The 15712-nt window shown below is 40.2% G+C and overlaps 1 pseudogene across 1 annotated transcript in view; it reads right to left on the reverse strand.

Moving 5' to 3' along the window:
* LOC149525745 (uncharacterized) overlaps positions 1–15712 on the reverse strand; it is a 194491-nt pseudogene that overhangs the window by 44663 nt on the left and 134116 nt on the right. The window contains exon 3 of the transcript XR_016349138.1: positions 6727–6901. The product of XR_016349138.1 is annotated as an uncharacterized LOC149525745 (transcript). The remainder of the gene's footprint in view (positions 1–6726; positions 6902–15712) is intronic.

Here is a 15712-nt window from a genome sequence, read left to right on the forward strand (position 1 = left end):
CTTCTGCTTAGAGTCCTTGGGAATAAGGCATTGGTGTTGGGCTGAGATTCCAGGAAGGAGGGATTGTCCTTCATGCTCTTGGACCATCTCATTTCAATATTAGAGTATGTGTAAATCAGGCACTGTATTCCCAAACTCAGGGGGTACATATACACTGCATGCTTATTTTGAAATAAACTATTCCAGAATAATTATTCTGGAATAGTTTATTTCGAAATCGCATGTCTAAACTGCAGGGAAGCCTCAGAATTAGTCCGAGGCAGGCTTCCCTAATGTAGACGTGCTATCTTGATTTAGACCCCTAGGAGGCACTGGGGAGGAATAAGAACATAAGAACATAAGAACATAATATAAGAATGGCCGTACTGGGTCAGACCAAAGGTCCATCTAGCCCAGTATCCTATCTACCGACAGTGGCCAGCACCAGGTGCCCCAGAGAGGGTGGACCGAAGACAATGATCAAGCGTTTTGTCTCCTGCCATCCCTCTCCAGCCTCTGACAGAAAGAGGCCAAGGACACCATTTTATCCCCTGGCTAATAGCCTTTTATGGACCTAACCTCCATGAAATTATCTAGCTTCTCTTTAAACTCTATTATAGTCCTAGCCTTCACAGCCTCCTCTGGCAAGGAGTTCCACAGATTGACTACACGCTGTGTGAAGAAGAACTTTATTTTATTAGTTTTAAACCTGCTCCCCATTAATTTCATTTGGTGTCCTCTAGTTCTTCTATTTAGGGAACTAATAAATAACTTTTCTTTATTGGCCCTCTCCACACCACTCATGATTTTATAGACCTCTATCATATCCCCCCTCAGACTCCTCTTTTCTAAACTGAAAAGTCCCAGTCGCTTTAACCTCTCCTCATATGGAACCCGTTCCAAACCCCTAATCATTTTAGTTGCCCTTTTCTGAACTCTTTACAAGGCCAAAATATCTTCTTTGAGGTGAGGAGACCACATCTGTACACAGTATTCAAGATGTGGGCATACCATAGTTTTATACAGGGGCAGCAAGATATTCTGGGTCCTATTTTCTATCCCTTTAATTCCTAGCATCCTATTTGCCTTTTTGACCGCCGCTGCACACTGTGTGGAAGTTTTCAGAGAACTGTCCACGATAACTCCAAGATCTGTTTCCTGATTTGTCGTAGCCAAATTAGCCCCCATCATACTGTACGTATAGTTGGGGTTATTTCTCCCGATGTGCATTACTTTACACTTATCCACATTACATTTCATTTGCCATTTTGTTGCCCAATCACTCAGTTTGGTGAGATCTTCTTGGAGTCCCTCACAGTCTGCTTCTGTCTTGACTATCCTAAACAGTTTTGTATCATCTGCAAACTTTACTACCTCACAGCTTACCCCTTTCTCCAGATCATTTATGAATAAGTTGAAAAGGATTGGTCCCAGGACTGATCCTTGGGAGACACCACTAGTTACCCCTCTCCAATCTGAAAATTTACCATTTATTCCTACCCTTTGTTTCCTGTCTTTTAACCAGTTCTCAATCCAAGAAAGCTTCCCTCTTATCCCATGGCCATGTAATTTACACAAGAGCCTTTGGTGAGGGACCTTGTCAAAGGCTTTCTGAAAATCCAAGTATACTATATCTACTGGATCCCCCTTGTCCGCATGTTTGTTAACCCCTTCAAAGAACTCTAATAGATTAGTAAGACAGTATTTCCCTTTACAGAAGCCATGTTGACTTTTGTCCAACAAATTATGTTCTTCTACATGCTTAACAATTTTATTCTTTACTATTGTTTCGACTAATTTGCCCGGTACTAAAGTTAGACTTACTGGTCTGTAATTGCCAGGATCGCCTCTAGAGCCCTTTATAAATATTGGTGTCACGTTGGCTACCTTCCAGTCATTAGGTACGGAAGCCGATTGAAAGGATAGGTTACAAACCACAAATAATAGCTCAGCAATTTCCCATTTGTGTTCTTTTAGAACCCTTGGATGAATGCCATCCAGTCCCGGAGATTTGTTAACATTAAGTTTTTCTATTTGTTCCAAAACCCCCTCTAATGACACTTTAATCCGGGACAGTTCCTCAGAATCATCACCCATAAAGGATGGTTCAGATTCAGGAATCTCCCCAACTTCCTCAGCCGTGAAGACTGAAGAAAGAAATCATTTAGTTTCTCCGCAATGGCTTTATCGTCCTTGATTGCTCCTTTTATAGCTCGATCATCTAGGGGACCCACAGGTTTTTTAACAGGCTTCCTGCTTCTAATGTACTTAAAAAACATTTTGTTATTTCTTTTTGAGTTTTTGGCTAGCTTTTCCTCAAAATCTTTTTTTGCTTTTCTTATTACATTTTTACACTTGATTTGACAGTGCTTATGTTCTCTTATATTTATCTCACTAGGATTGGACTTCCACTTCTTAAAAGATACCTCTTTGTCCCTCACTGCTTCTTTTACATGGTGGTTAAGCCACGGTGACTCTTTTTTAGGTCTCTTACTATGTTTGTTAATTTGGGGTTTACATTTAAGTTGGGCTTCTATTATGGTGTCTTTAAAAAGTTTCCATGCAGCTTTCAGGGATTTGGCTCTTGTCACTGTACCTTTTAATTTCTGTTTAACTAACCTTCTCATTTTTGTGTAATTCCCCTTTTTGAAATTAAATACTAGGGTGCTGGACTGCTGAGGTGTTCTTCCCACCACAGGAATGTTGAATGTTATTATATTATGGACACTATTCCCAAGCGGCCCTGTAACAGTTATATCCTGGACCTGATCCTGCACTCTACTCAGGACTAAATCGAGAATTGCCTCTCCCCTTCTAGATTCCTGCACCAGCTGCTCCAAGAAGCAGTCATTTAGGCCATTGAGAAATTTTATCTCCGCTTCTCTTCCTGAGGTGACATGTATCCAGTCAATATGGGGGTAATTAAAATCCCCCATTATTATAGAGTTCTTTATATTGGTAGCCTCTCTAATCTCCCTTAGCATTTCAATGTCAGTATTGCTGTCCCGGCAGGTGGTCGGTAATATATCCCTATTGCTAATTTCTTATTATTGGAGCATGGAATTACTATCCATAGCAATTGTATTGAACATGTTGATTCAGTTTTATTTCATTTGATTCTACATTATCTTTCACATACAGTGCTACTCCGCCACCTCCCCTCCCCCCCGGCCTGCTCTATCCTTTCTATATATTTTATATCCCGGTATGATTGTGTCCCACAGATTTTCCTCATTCCACCAGGTTTCAGTGATGACTATTATGTCAATCTCCTCATTTAATACGAGGTACTTTAGTTCACCCATCTTATCAGTCAGACTCCTAGCATTTGTGTACAAGCACTTTAGAAATTTGCCACTGCTTATTTGTCTGCCCTTCCCTGATGCATTGGATTCCTTTGTATGCAGTTGTTTGTCTGCTCTGGCCGATGGTTTGCCCTCTCCCCTCCTCTCTTTCTGACTACAGCTTAGAGAATCTCTATCAATGGATTCGCCTCTAAGAGAAGTCTCCCTCCGATTTACGTGCATCTCCACACCAATCAGCTTTCCCCCATCTCTTAGTTTAAAAACTGCTCTACGGCCTTTTTAATGTTTAGTGCCAGCAGTCTGGTTCCACCCTGGTTTAGGTGGAGCCCATCCTTCCTGTATAGGCTCCCCCTCTCCCAAAAGTGTCCCCAGTTCCTAATACATCTAAACCCCTCTTCCCTACACCATCGTCTCATCCACGCATTGAGACGCTGAAGCTCTGCCTGCCTACCTGGCCCTGCGCGTGGAAGTGGAAGCATTTCCGAGAATGCCACCATAGAGGTCCTGGATTTCAGTCTCTGTCCTAGCAGCCTATTTGGCCTCCAGGACATCTCTCCTACCCTTCCCTATGTCATTGGTGCCTACATGTACCACGACCACCGGCTCCTCCCCAGCACTACACATAAGTCTATCTGGATGCCTCGAGAGATCCGCAACCTTCACACCAGGCAGGCAAGTGACCATACGGTTCTCCCGGTAATCACAAACCCAACTATCTATGTTTCTAACGATCGAATCACCCACTACTAACACCTGCCTCTTCCTAACTGGCATTCCCTCCCCCTCAGAGGTATCCTCAGTGCAAGAGGATACTGCAATATCCTGTGGGAGAATGGTCCCAACTACGGGATGGTTTCCCTCTGCTCCCATTGAATGTTCCGTTCCTTTGAGACTTTCATCCTCCTTAAGAGCACTAGGGCTCTCAGCCTGGAGGTGGGACTGTACTACAGTGACCTGGAAAGTCTCATCAACATATCTCTCTACCTCCCTTAGCTCCTCCAGTTCAGCCACCTTGGCCTCCAAAGCCCGAACTTGGTGTCTGAGGGTCAGGAGCTCCTTGCAACGGGTGCACACATACGCCACCCGCCCACAGGGCAGGTAATCATACATGTTACACTCGACACAATAAACAGGATAGCCCCCATTCTGCTGCTGGGCTTCAGTCTCCATTTTTCTAATGAATAAGTTTAAGTATAAACTGGGATTCTTTTTAAACCTCTGGAGTATAGATTATTCTTAGAGTTATGTTTTAAAGAAGGTCAGAAGTCACTAGTGCCCTCTAACCTCCCCTTCTAAACTCCCTCTCCAAACTCTCCTGTTAGCTGTTCCTGGTCGCGCTCTCCCTGGTCGCTGAGTCACAGGCTTATATAGCTCTGGTAACCCCTCCCCCTGACTGAGGCTCAGCCAATTAACAGAGGCTTCTAGATTTCAAACCCTTTAGAAGCTCCTTCAAACAAACAAACCAACCAAACAAACAAACCAAACACAAAAACACAAGCTCAGTACACAGCAAATAACTCCCCCACACACAAACACACACTCCAGACAGCCACTTACCACAAGGGTCCCGTTTTTACTCCTCTTTTACCTGGAGAACTCCCTCTCCAAACTCTCCTGTCAGCTGTTCCTGTTCACGCTTAGAATGGCCGTGGTGAGGGGTTATTTCGAAATAGCAGCAGTGGAGTGTCTATTTCGAAATAGCTATTTTGGAATAGGCATTATTATAATCTTTCATTTTTTCGAAATCATTTCAAAATAACGAAATGGCTGATGCTTGCATTATTTCAAAATAATGTAGATGCTCACATTATTTCAAAATAATGCTAGTTATTTTGAAATAAGGGTTCACTCTGGATGATTGATTCCTTTTCCATTGTGAAACTGAGCTGCAAGGCTCAGGACACCTTCTACTGCTCAATGGTGAAGCAACACAGACTATTAGAAGCAGCAGGAATAATAGAAAACAAATGTAAATAATTAAGAATTCATAATTTGGAAATCACTAATGAGATGTACATTTGTAAGTGAGCAAAAGTATATCTCCAGAATACAAAACAGAATAGGAAATCACATAAAATAAACACTCCTGTCTGGGATGGACTTAATCTTGCCTCAGTACAGAGAGGCGAACAGCTCTGAGTTCTCTTTCTGCACTGCATTTCTATTACTCTGATTTTATTGTTGTTCATGAAATTGATTAGAATTATGATGCCATATTTTGTCATAAAAATCTAATTTAAACATAATACACGCTTTTATTATTATATTTAAAAAAAATCAGAACCTCCCTTAAATTTGTTTCCCTCTTTTTTATTGAAGTATCAGCAAATGCATCATACTGATATCGTCAGCAAAGCACTAAGGACATAAGCCAATGCATGAGACAGGGGTTTTGACACTTTAATTACAATTGAATACATATGAAACATTCTAAATGCCATTTAGATTTTGTATTTCTGACTGTAATGCTAAATTCTGTTTACCTTCAGTGATACCAACTTGCGTGAGTAGGATTGGTCCTGAATCAGTTTCCATTGATAGATCGCTAAAATTACAGAAGGGAATAGAGAAGGGGGGGGAAGAGGGAGGAGGAATTTATTTTTTTCAAATGCTATGTTTTTTTTCCATGAAGAAACTCAAACATAACTATTTACAAATTAAATAAAATGAAAATAAGGTAAATCTGCCAGTGAATAATCCTAGTTTTTTATTAATTTTGAGCTATAACAAACCTTTCTAAATGAACTTTGAAGCTCCTAATTCATTGTGCAACAGCAAATAACAAATAAAGAACAGATGGAAGGAAAAGCATTGCCCTATAAAGCCACGGGTAACATAAAAGATCAGAATATTGGTGGAATGACTAAAGACCACTCAAGTCAGCAAACTCATTTTCCTTTAGCACTTCATGTCTCCTAAAATGACATCTAATTGCTACAAGAATGGGCTCAAGTGGTTTTGCCTCACCAAGCCTGTTTCATAAGCCATTCCACATTTTTTTGGATCTATGCATGATCAAATGTTTCTTGACAACCATTTGTGACCTGTTGTTTCATTGATGTTGAAGCATTGAAAATAGCATCTTGATCTGAAAGGTGCTTTTCATTTTTGAGTGACACAGGTTTGAAATGCACTTCCTTACTAACTTTTGTGAAAAGTCATAGAAAATTGTATTGGTTTATTTTAATCTTGTTGCTCTAGATCATTAATTATTATTCTCTCTTATTGGTCATAATTGTACCTCCAAGGTGCTACTGAATGCACAGTAAACTGGGCTCAATGAGGCTTTACAGACTTCTGAACATCTTTTTAAACTCTATAAACTGTTTTATGTATCTATAATTTTAATACTGAGAGGGCAAACAAGTGTTTCTTCCAACTGAAATTGGGTGGTTGAGAAATGTTTACAATTATTAGGATGATACATTAGGTAACAACATACAATAAGAATGAACATAGGAAACTGAATAAGGAAACTGAAGTAAAGCTTTGTGGTGGCAAATAATATAATGAACTTTCATTAGAGTAATAGCAGAAAGCAAGAGAACAGGCATTTCATCATGTGCTTCTATTAACACATTTAGGACATCTTTAGACAAGACACTGGATTTTTGGATCTAAAAGCAAGACACAGATTTGCAAAAATATCATACTCTGTGGAACTCAGGACCTGTTTTTGAGAGATACTCAGAAGTCACAGTTTCCACTGTCAGTGCAGTATTCCTGAACTTCTGATGAACTCAGTGTTATGTTCACAACATACAACCAGAGAAATTAGAGTAATTTATGTTTATATTTTTTCTGGAAAACTGCAATATGAAGCCACTTTAGTTTTTAAAAAGCCAAAACCTTAACACACAAGAAACACAAACAAAGAGATAAAGAATGCTGCTTCCTACAACACAGAGGGACACTTTATACCATGTCACTCTGCTGTATACTGTGCTTAAAAGACTCAGATTTCACAATTTTCTGCAGAGCATGCAAGCCTACAATCAGAATCAGGAAACCCCTTACAAATTAAAGTGATAGCTTCTAATTTTAACACAGTTTTCAAAACATCTCACTCAGAACATGTTTATTATATAAAATATGGAGATGCCCCAGGGAGTAAATAGAGGGTCTGAATTTCCCAAAATAAGCAACTGAATCAAGTGAGTAGATATCATATTATTGTTGTATAAATATGCATCAAGTAAGATTTTTTTATGAAAGACATACTAGTTATAAATATCTTTGTATGTTGTGTTGCCAGCAAGAGTAAGTGTCAGGTCCAACACTGGATTCTCAAAGTACAAAAACACGCTGCACAGGTATTTGTCAAACACAAGCAGTTTATTTTCTGACAGCTATCAGCTGTGCCCCTTAACTAAAGAACAACATGATAGGAAAAGCGGCATCTTACATCTCTTCTGCAAGCTCGGGACCCCGTTACAGCTGTGGATGAAATGGGAGACCGTCTAAGCTTCCAAGGCACCGGTACCAGAGACCATCGGTGAAGTCCAAATTGCCATACTGTTGTGTAGCTTATATACAGGTTTTTACCCTATTTTGCAGTTTGACGTTTCTGGGGGTTACTCATTGCGGGTACGTCTACACTACAGCGCTAATTCGAATTAACTTAACCTGGCCACCCAGACTGGCCACCAGGGAAACCTGGGGAAGGCTAGCCTCCCACTAGTTCGAATTAAGGGGCTACACACCCCTTAATTCGAACTAGCTAGTTCGAACTAGGCTTAATCCTCGTAAAATGAGGTTTTCCTAGTTCGAACTAAGCGCTCCACTAGTTCGAATTAAGTTCGAACTAGCGGAGCGCTAGTGTAGCACCTATGAAAGTTAGTTCGAACTAACGTCCGTTAGTTCAAACTAACTCTGTAGTGTAGACATACCCTGCGTGTTACAGTATGGCTCAGCTGTACTGCTTGTCCTTTGATTTTGTTTACATGATCAGTACATTTAGGTAAACAAGATTGTTTATATATTCCTGCTCTTTAGCCTTACCTAAAACTTGTTCTTGCTACAGTGGCTCCACCTTTTATCTTAAATGGCGTATGTTCCTAGAGGCTTGCTTCTGGCTCATCAGTAGTAGGGAAGGGGGGGAAACGCAGGCCTCACCACCCTTATACTTCACATGTACAGAGTTCTTCCGCAATTAAACCCTACATGGTGTATATATAAAGAGATATGTATAAAGAGATATATCGTAATATGGTCATAAAATATTCTGTGTAGATTGTTGATAAACCAGCCTGATTTAGACACGGGGATATGGATTTATCCATCTTGATCAATCAGAGGACACTGAAAATATATTTACTTAAAAGGCAAACAAAGCAATCAAGTTAGCCAGTGACAGCTTTGTAAGCAAAGTGTGGGGAGACAGTTTGCATCCCCATGAAGTCTTCCTAGTTCTTGATACAAATAAAAATGCACTTTGGAAAATATAATGGTGATCAAAAAGAAATTTCAGTTATCCAGGAATGAAAAGGAACAGCACTCTTTGATTCGGTGAACACTGTGTCCTCTGGCCTGGAGAGCTGGAGATGCTGGTAAGCTAAACGTAAGAGAACAGCTTAGGTAAAAATTAAGTTTACTCACTAGAGAGTTGTATTTTGTTTTGTTTTTAGCCACAATTACCTCTTCTCCTCCTATTTACTGATACTTTCATCTCTGCTCCTTGTTAATAAAACTTATTTTATTGCAAATCCATCTCATTGTTGTCTATATAAGAGAAGTTTGAGTCTACATCTAATCTAACAGGTGATGTGTGCCCTGTTGGAAATAGCTAACTTAATTTCGGAATATATCTAGTGAAAAGGACTGGACATTGCAGGAGAACCCTGGGAACTTGGATTTAATGATTATACTTGAAATGATATGTTTAGACTGGCAGAGACAGAAGAATTTGCTAGCAAGACAGACAGGCTGATATGTTAAGAAATCACATGTAGCTTAGCAACACCAAAGCTCTCACTGTTTCAAAGACAGATGGACAACTGTGGAAGAGTTTTGGGTGTCCTGAGCAGGAGATCACATCCTCCATATAAACTTTGTGAATACATTCTGACTATTTTTTTCTTCACTAAAGAAATGCTAGCACATTCATTTTATTTGGCATTAGATTCAGCATTTTCCAGAAATATTTTTTTCTTATTTCTTCAGACAGTTTATCCTGTCAGAAAGTAGGGCGTTTTTTTCCCCTATCCCTGACAAGCTCTCTTAAAACTTAAAAGCCTGTGGAAAAATTGTGTTATGAAAATTATCACTATTCTTCAGAAGAGACAAAAGCCTCTGTTCTATAACAGTGGCCAGCATTAGCTCCTCATGCTTCTTGTAGTGACCTGTCAAGCTTAAATGCCACCTTTGAATTACTACATTTCCTAATACAATTGAGAAAGTACCTTTGAAGTCTGATGAGTACTGGGAGAATCATTTATAATGTTCCTTTTATAGATTTCTCTTTGGATAATTGACCTTGTTCACAAAATGGAATCTTCTCGGTTGTCCCAGTTCATGCAGTACTTGCCATTAATTGGGTGTCATCCCTTCTGCAATTCGAAGCCATCTCCTGCAGACAGAGCAGTTGCATGATTATTATTTTATAGCTTGACAAAATTTGTGGGCCAATTCCTGCACATGAGATCACAGTATGTAAGAGGACTTAGTTCTATAATATCCTGAAAATTAATTCTACTGAGCTGCTTTAAACAACTATATTCTTGTAACACTTTTGAAGCCACCCCAATTGCTCTGACTTTCAATGAAAGCAGAGTGATTTACTTCCAATGGTAGGTTTGGAACTTTCACCCTTAATCTTTATGGTTACGTCTACACTGCAGGCTTCTTGTACAAGAACAACTGTTCTTGTGCAAAAACTTGCGGAGCATCTACACTGCACACATGTTCTTGTGCAAGTAAATTTACAGTAAGGCGTCAGAACAGAGGGCTTCTTGCACAAGAGTTATTCCTCTCCCCATGAAGAGTAAGCCCTCTTATGCAAGAGCTCTTGCACAAGAAGGCAGTGTGGACGGGCAACAGGATGTCTTGCACAAGAAACCCCAATGGTTAAAATGGCCATCAGAGCTTTCTTGCGCAAGAGAGCGTCCACACTGCCATGGACGCTCTTGCGCAAAAGCACATCTCTTGTGCAAAAGCACCTGGCAGTGTGGACATGCTCTTGTGCAAGACCTTTTGCGCAAGAACTCTTACGCAAAACAGTTCTTGCGCAAGAAGCCTGCAGTGTAGATGTAACCTTGCAAGTGTACTATGAGTTTTGCTTTGCTTTCAACCAGATATATAAACCCTTAAGATCTCTTACACAAAGCAGCTTCAGGTTAGAATACATTGTACGCACTGAGGCTACATCTACAGTTGTTTTTGTGCAAAAACCTGCAGTGTGTCCACACCTCAAATGAGCTCTTGTACAATTAAATGGGCAGTTAAACGGCAGAACAGAGGGATTTTTCCACTGTAGGTAAACCTACTTTTCTGAGGCATAACTGCTTTTAGCTCTATGGCTATTGCACAAGAATGCAAGTGTGGATGCTCCAGAGGGGTTTCTTGTGCAAGAAACCCCTATGGGAAAAAGCACAGGTGATCTGATAGCCATTCTGTGAATGGCCATCAGAACTTTCTTGCACAAGTTTCATGCAGTGTGGACACACTCTTGCGCAAAAGCACATTGCTTTTGCGATGTGCTTTGAGGAGTGGACATGGTCTTGTACAAGAAGTTTTTGTGCAAAAACTCTTGTGCAAAAGGCTTCTTGCGCATGAAGCATGTAGTGTAGACATATTCTGAATGGAGGTGAGGATTGTGAGACATCCCTATTTCAGCAAATATTCTAACCCATTTCTGTCTGGGATTTTTTTTTAATTCTTGATCACTTACACCTGGGCTGTGTCTAGACTACATGCCTCTGTCGTCAGAGGCATGTAGATTAGACACATAGGCAAAGGCAAATGAAGCCGCGATTTAAATGATCATTTAAATTTCATTTAAATTTACATGGCTGCCGCGCTGAACCAACAAACAGCTGGTCAGCTGTTTGTCCGCTCAGCACGCTAGTCTGGACGCTCCCCTGCCGACATCAAAGCCCTTTGTCAGCAGCCCCGTTATTCCTCGTGGGATGAGGTTTACCGGGGCTGCCGACAAAGGGCTTTGATGTCGACAGGGGAGCATCCAGACTAGCGCACTGAGCGAACAAACAGCTGATCAGCTGTTTGTTGGCTCAGCGCGGCAGCCATGTAAATTTAAATGAAGCCGCAATCATTTAAATCGCGGCTTCATTTGCCTTTGCCAAAACAACAAATCTACATGGCTCCATCGATGGAGCCATGTAGTTTAGACGTACCCTTAGAGTCACAGATTTTTACGGTAGAAAGAACCATTGTAACCATCTAGTCTAACCTGTACATTATGGGCCACCGAACGTGACCCATCCTAACATCTTCTTTGCCTTTTGACCGCCGCTGCACACTGTGTGGAAGTTTTCAGAGAGAGAACTATCCACAATAACTCCAAGATCTCTCTCTTGAGTAGCTGTAGCCAAATTAGTCTCCATCATATTGTACGTATAGTTGGGGTTATTTTTTCCAACGTGCATTACTTTACACTTATCCACATTAAATTTCATTTGCCATTTTGTTGCCCAATCTTTCAGTCTGATGAAATCTTTATGAAGTTCTGAAATAAAGCCCTATCTGCTGCCTGAGTTACTGATATCCTGCAGTCCTGGTTTAAAGACACCAAGCTACAAAGACTTCACCATTTATACTAGTCTGAATCTGTCAGTGATCCATGTCCCAGGCTGCAGATGACATCAAAAAACTTAAGGGTCTCTGTCAATCTGATCGAAGGGAAATTTCCTTTGTTACTGCAAATATGTTACTCTGTTAGTCCCTGAGCATGTGATTCTCAGGAAGATACCTGGGAAAGGATTATCTGTAATGAACTCAGAATCCTCCCTGTCTAATGTCTTGTATCTGGCCTTTAGATATTTTTGCTTCTGACAGTTGATGATGGGCTACATGCATAACCATATCAAGATGAGTTTTGACTCCATTTAGGTTGTTGTTCCCACTGGTCCCCTAGGAATACTGTTTCAGAACTTCACTTCTCTGATGGTTAGAAATAAATAACTTTTCTTTATTCACCCTCTCCACACCACTCATGATTTTATATACCTCTATCATATGTCCTCTTAGTCTCCTCTTTTCTAAACTGAAAAGTCCCAGTCGCTGTAGCCTCTCTTCATATAGGACCCGTTCCAAACCCCTAATCATTTTAGTTGCCCTTTTCTGAACCCTTTCTAAGGCCAAAATATCTTTTCTGATGTGAGGAGACCACATGTGTACACACTATTCAAGATGTGGGCGTCCCATAGATATATACAGGGGCAGTAAGATATTCTGTGTCTTATTTTTTATCGCTTTCTAATAATTCCTAACATCTTCCTTGCCTTTTGACTGCCGCTGCACACTGTGCGGAAGTTTTCAGAGAGAGAACTATCCACGATAACTCCAAGATCTCTCTCTTGAGTAGCTGTAGCCAAATTAATCTTCATCATATTGTACGTATAGTTGGGGTTATTTTTTCCAACGTGCATTACTTTTCTCTTATCCACATTAAATTTCATTTGCCATTTTGTTACCCAATCCTTCAGTCTGATGAGATCTTTTTGAAGTTCTTCACAGTCTGCTTCTGTCTTGATTATCCTAAACAGTTTAGTATCATCCGCAAACTTTACCACCTCATTGCTTGCCCCTTTCTCCAGATCATTTATGAATAAGTTGAAAAGGATTGGTCCCAGAACTGGCCCTTGGGGGACACCACTAGTTACCCCTCTCCATTCTGAAAAATTATCATTTATTCCTACCCTTTGTTTCCTGTCTTTTAATCAGTTCTCAATCCAAGAAAGGACCTTCCCTCTTATCCCCTGACAATGTAATTTACACAAGAGCCTTTGGTGAGGGACATTGTCAAAGGCTTTCTGAAAATCTAAGTATACTAGATCTATTGGATCCCCCTTGTCCTCATGTTTGTTAACCCCCTCAAAGAACTCTAAGGGTATGTCTACACCCTTAGACAGGGTAGGCATACCGCACTTGCAAATGAAGCCCAGGATTTGAATTTCCCGGGCTTCATTTGCATAAGCGGGGAGCCGCCATTTTTAAAACCCCACTGGTTCGAACCCCGTGCAGCGCGGCTACACGGGGCTCGAACTAGGTAGTTCAAACTAGGCTTCCTATTCCGAACTACCGGTACACCTCGTTCCACGGAATAGGAAGCCTAGTTCGAACTACGTAGTTCGAGCCCCGTGTAGTCGCGCTGCACGGGGTTCGAACAAGCGGGGTTTTAAAAATGGCGGCTCCCCGCTTATGCAAATGAAGCCTGGGAAATTCAAATCCCGGGCTTCATTTGCAAGTGCAGTATGCCTACATTACCCTCCTAGTTCGAACTAGGAGGGTAGTGTAGACATACCCTAATAGATTAGTAAGACATATTTTCTCTTTACAGAAACCATGTTGACTTTTGTTCAACAAATTATATTTTTCTACATGCCTGACAATTATATGTTTTACTATTTTCTATTTTATTTGTTTTGACTAATGTGCCTGGTACTGAAGTTAGACTTACCAGTCTGTAATTGCCAGGATCTAGAGCACTTTTTAAATATTGGTGTCACGTTAGCTATCTTCCAGTCATTAGGTACAGAAGCAGATTTAAAGGATAGGTTACAAACCATAGATAATAGCTCAGCAATTTCCCATTTGAGTTCTTTTAGAACCTTTCGATGATTGCCATCCGGTCCCGGTGATTTGTTAACATTAAGTTTTTCTTTTTGTTCCAAAACCTCCTCTAATGACACTTTAATCCAGGACAGCTCCTCAGATTCATCACCCATAAAGGATGGTGCAGATTTGCAAATCTCCCTAACATCCTCAGCCGTGAAGACTGAAGCAAAGAAATCATTTAGTTCCTCCGCAGTGGCTTTATCATCTTTGATTGCTCCTTTTCTATCTCGATTGTCTCAGGGACCCACTGTTTTTTTAGCAGGCTTCCTGCTTCTAATGTACTTAAAAAACATTTTGCTATTTCTTTTTTAGTTTTTGTCTAGCTGTTCCTCAAAATATTTTTTTTTTGCTTTTCTTATTACATTTTTACACTTGATTTGACAGTGTTTATGTTCTTTCTATTTATCTCACTAAGATTCGACTTCCACTTCTTGAAAGATGCCTTTTTATCCCTCACTTCTTCTTTTACATGGTGGTTAAGCTACGATGACTTTTTTTTAGGTCTCTTACTATGTTTTTTAATTTGGGGTATACATTTAAATTGGGCCTCTATTATGGTGTCTTTAAAAAGTTTCCATGCATCTTGCAGGGATTGGCTCTAGTCATTGTGCCTTTTAATTTCTGTTTAACTAACCTCCTCATTTTTGTGTAATTCCCCTTTTTGAAATTAAATGCCAGAGTGTTGGACTGCCGAGGTGTTCTTCCTACTACAGGAATGTTAAATGTTATTATATTATTATATGCTTTCTTTATGCTTTTGCAAGCTGTACTATACATATGTTCAAGACACTCCTAGCACAGGTATAATAGCAGTATAGACAGTAAGACACAGTAGAGGCAAGCAAAGACATGCCAGAACTTTAGGCTTTTTACCATACACACTTCTCTGCATACCAAGAAGTGCCTCCCACCTTTACACAGCTTTTTTTTTTAGCAGTTTATCATTTCACTGCCAGAGCCTTTCCCTGCCATAGCATCTTGCCCCAGCACATGGTTCTAATATAAAATCCAGAGATGGATTCTTCAGTGGTTTTGTCAGAATCAGCTCTTCTAAATACTCTACAGGGGATCTTTCTAAGATATTACTGCTTGATATAACATGATCTCTCAAAGCTTGAATTGAGAAGTCCCACAGCACCTCCGCAAACAAACTATGCTCTTCCATGAAAATGAAGCTGGAGCTGTTAACACAGTTTTGATGATTTATTCATTCCAGTAGACCCTATGTTTTGGCCACAAACAGATTTCCCCAGAGTTTACTTACTGGTTGAGTGTTTAGATGATCGTATTAAGTTTTTAAGGCACCACCAGGGTTTCGTGCCATTCAGATGCCACTGTAAATTAATATGTCAGCACTGTAGTACTTCCCAGCATTCTATTAGTATAGTTTCACAGCACTTTTGGAGCAATCCTGCCTTTGTTGTAACAGGTCAGCTTAAAAACTCAAGGTCTGTGGCTTTTCAGAGCACAAGTTGTCTATATTTCCTTGACAGAGCAACAGTGAAGAACAAATTAAATGACAAAAATCATGATGGCATTTAGTTTATTTATACTACAAAACTCCAACAGAAGAGGAAGAAGATTAATTTATTGCCATTGTACATAATGTTCAAATGTTAAATTTTCAACCTTAT

The sequence above is a fragment of the Pelodiscus sinensis genome, chromosome 1, assembly GCF_052426305.1.
Source record: "Pelodiscus sinensis isolate ZL-2025 chromosome 1, ASM5242630v1, whole genome shotgun sequence".
Classification (NCBI taxonomy): domain Eukaryota; kingdom Metazoa; phylum Chordata; order Testudines; family Trionychidae; genus Pelodiscus; species Pelodiscus sinensis.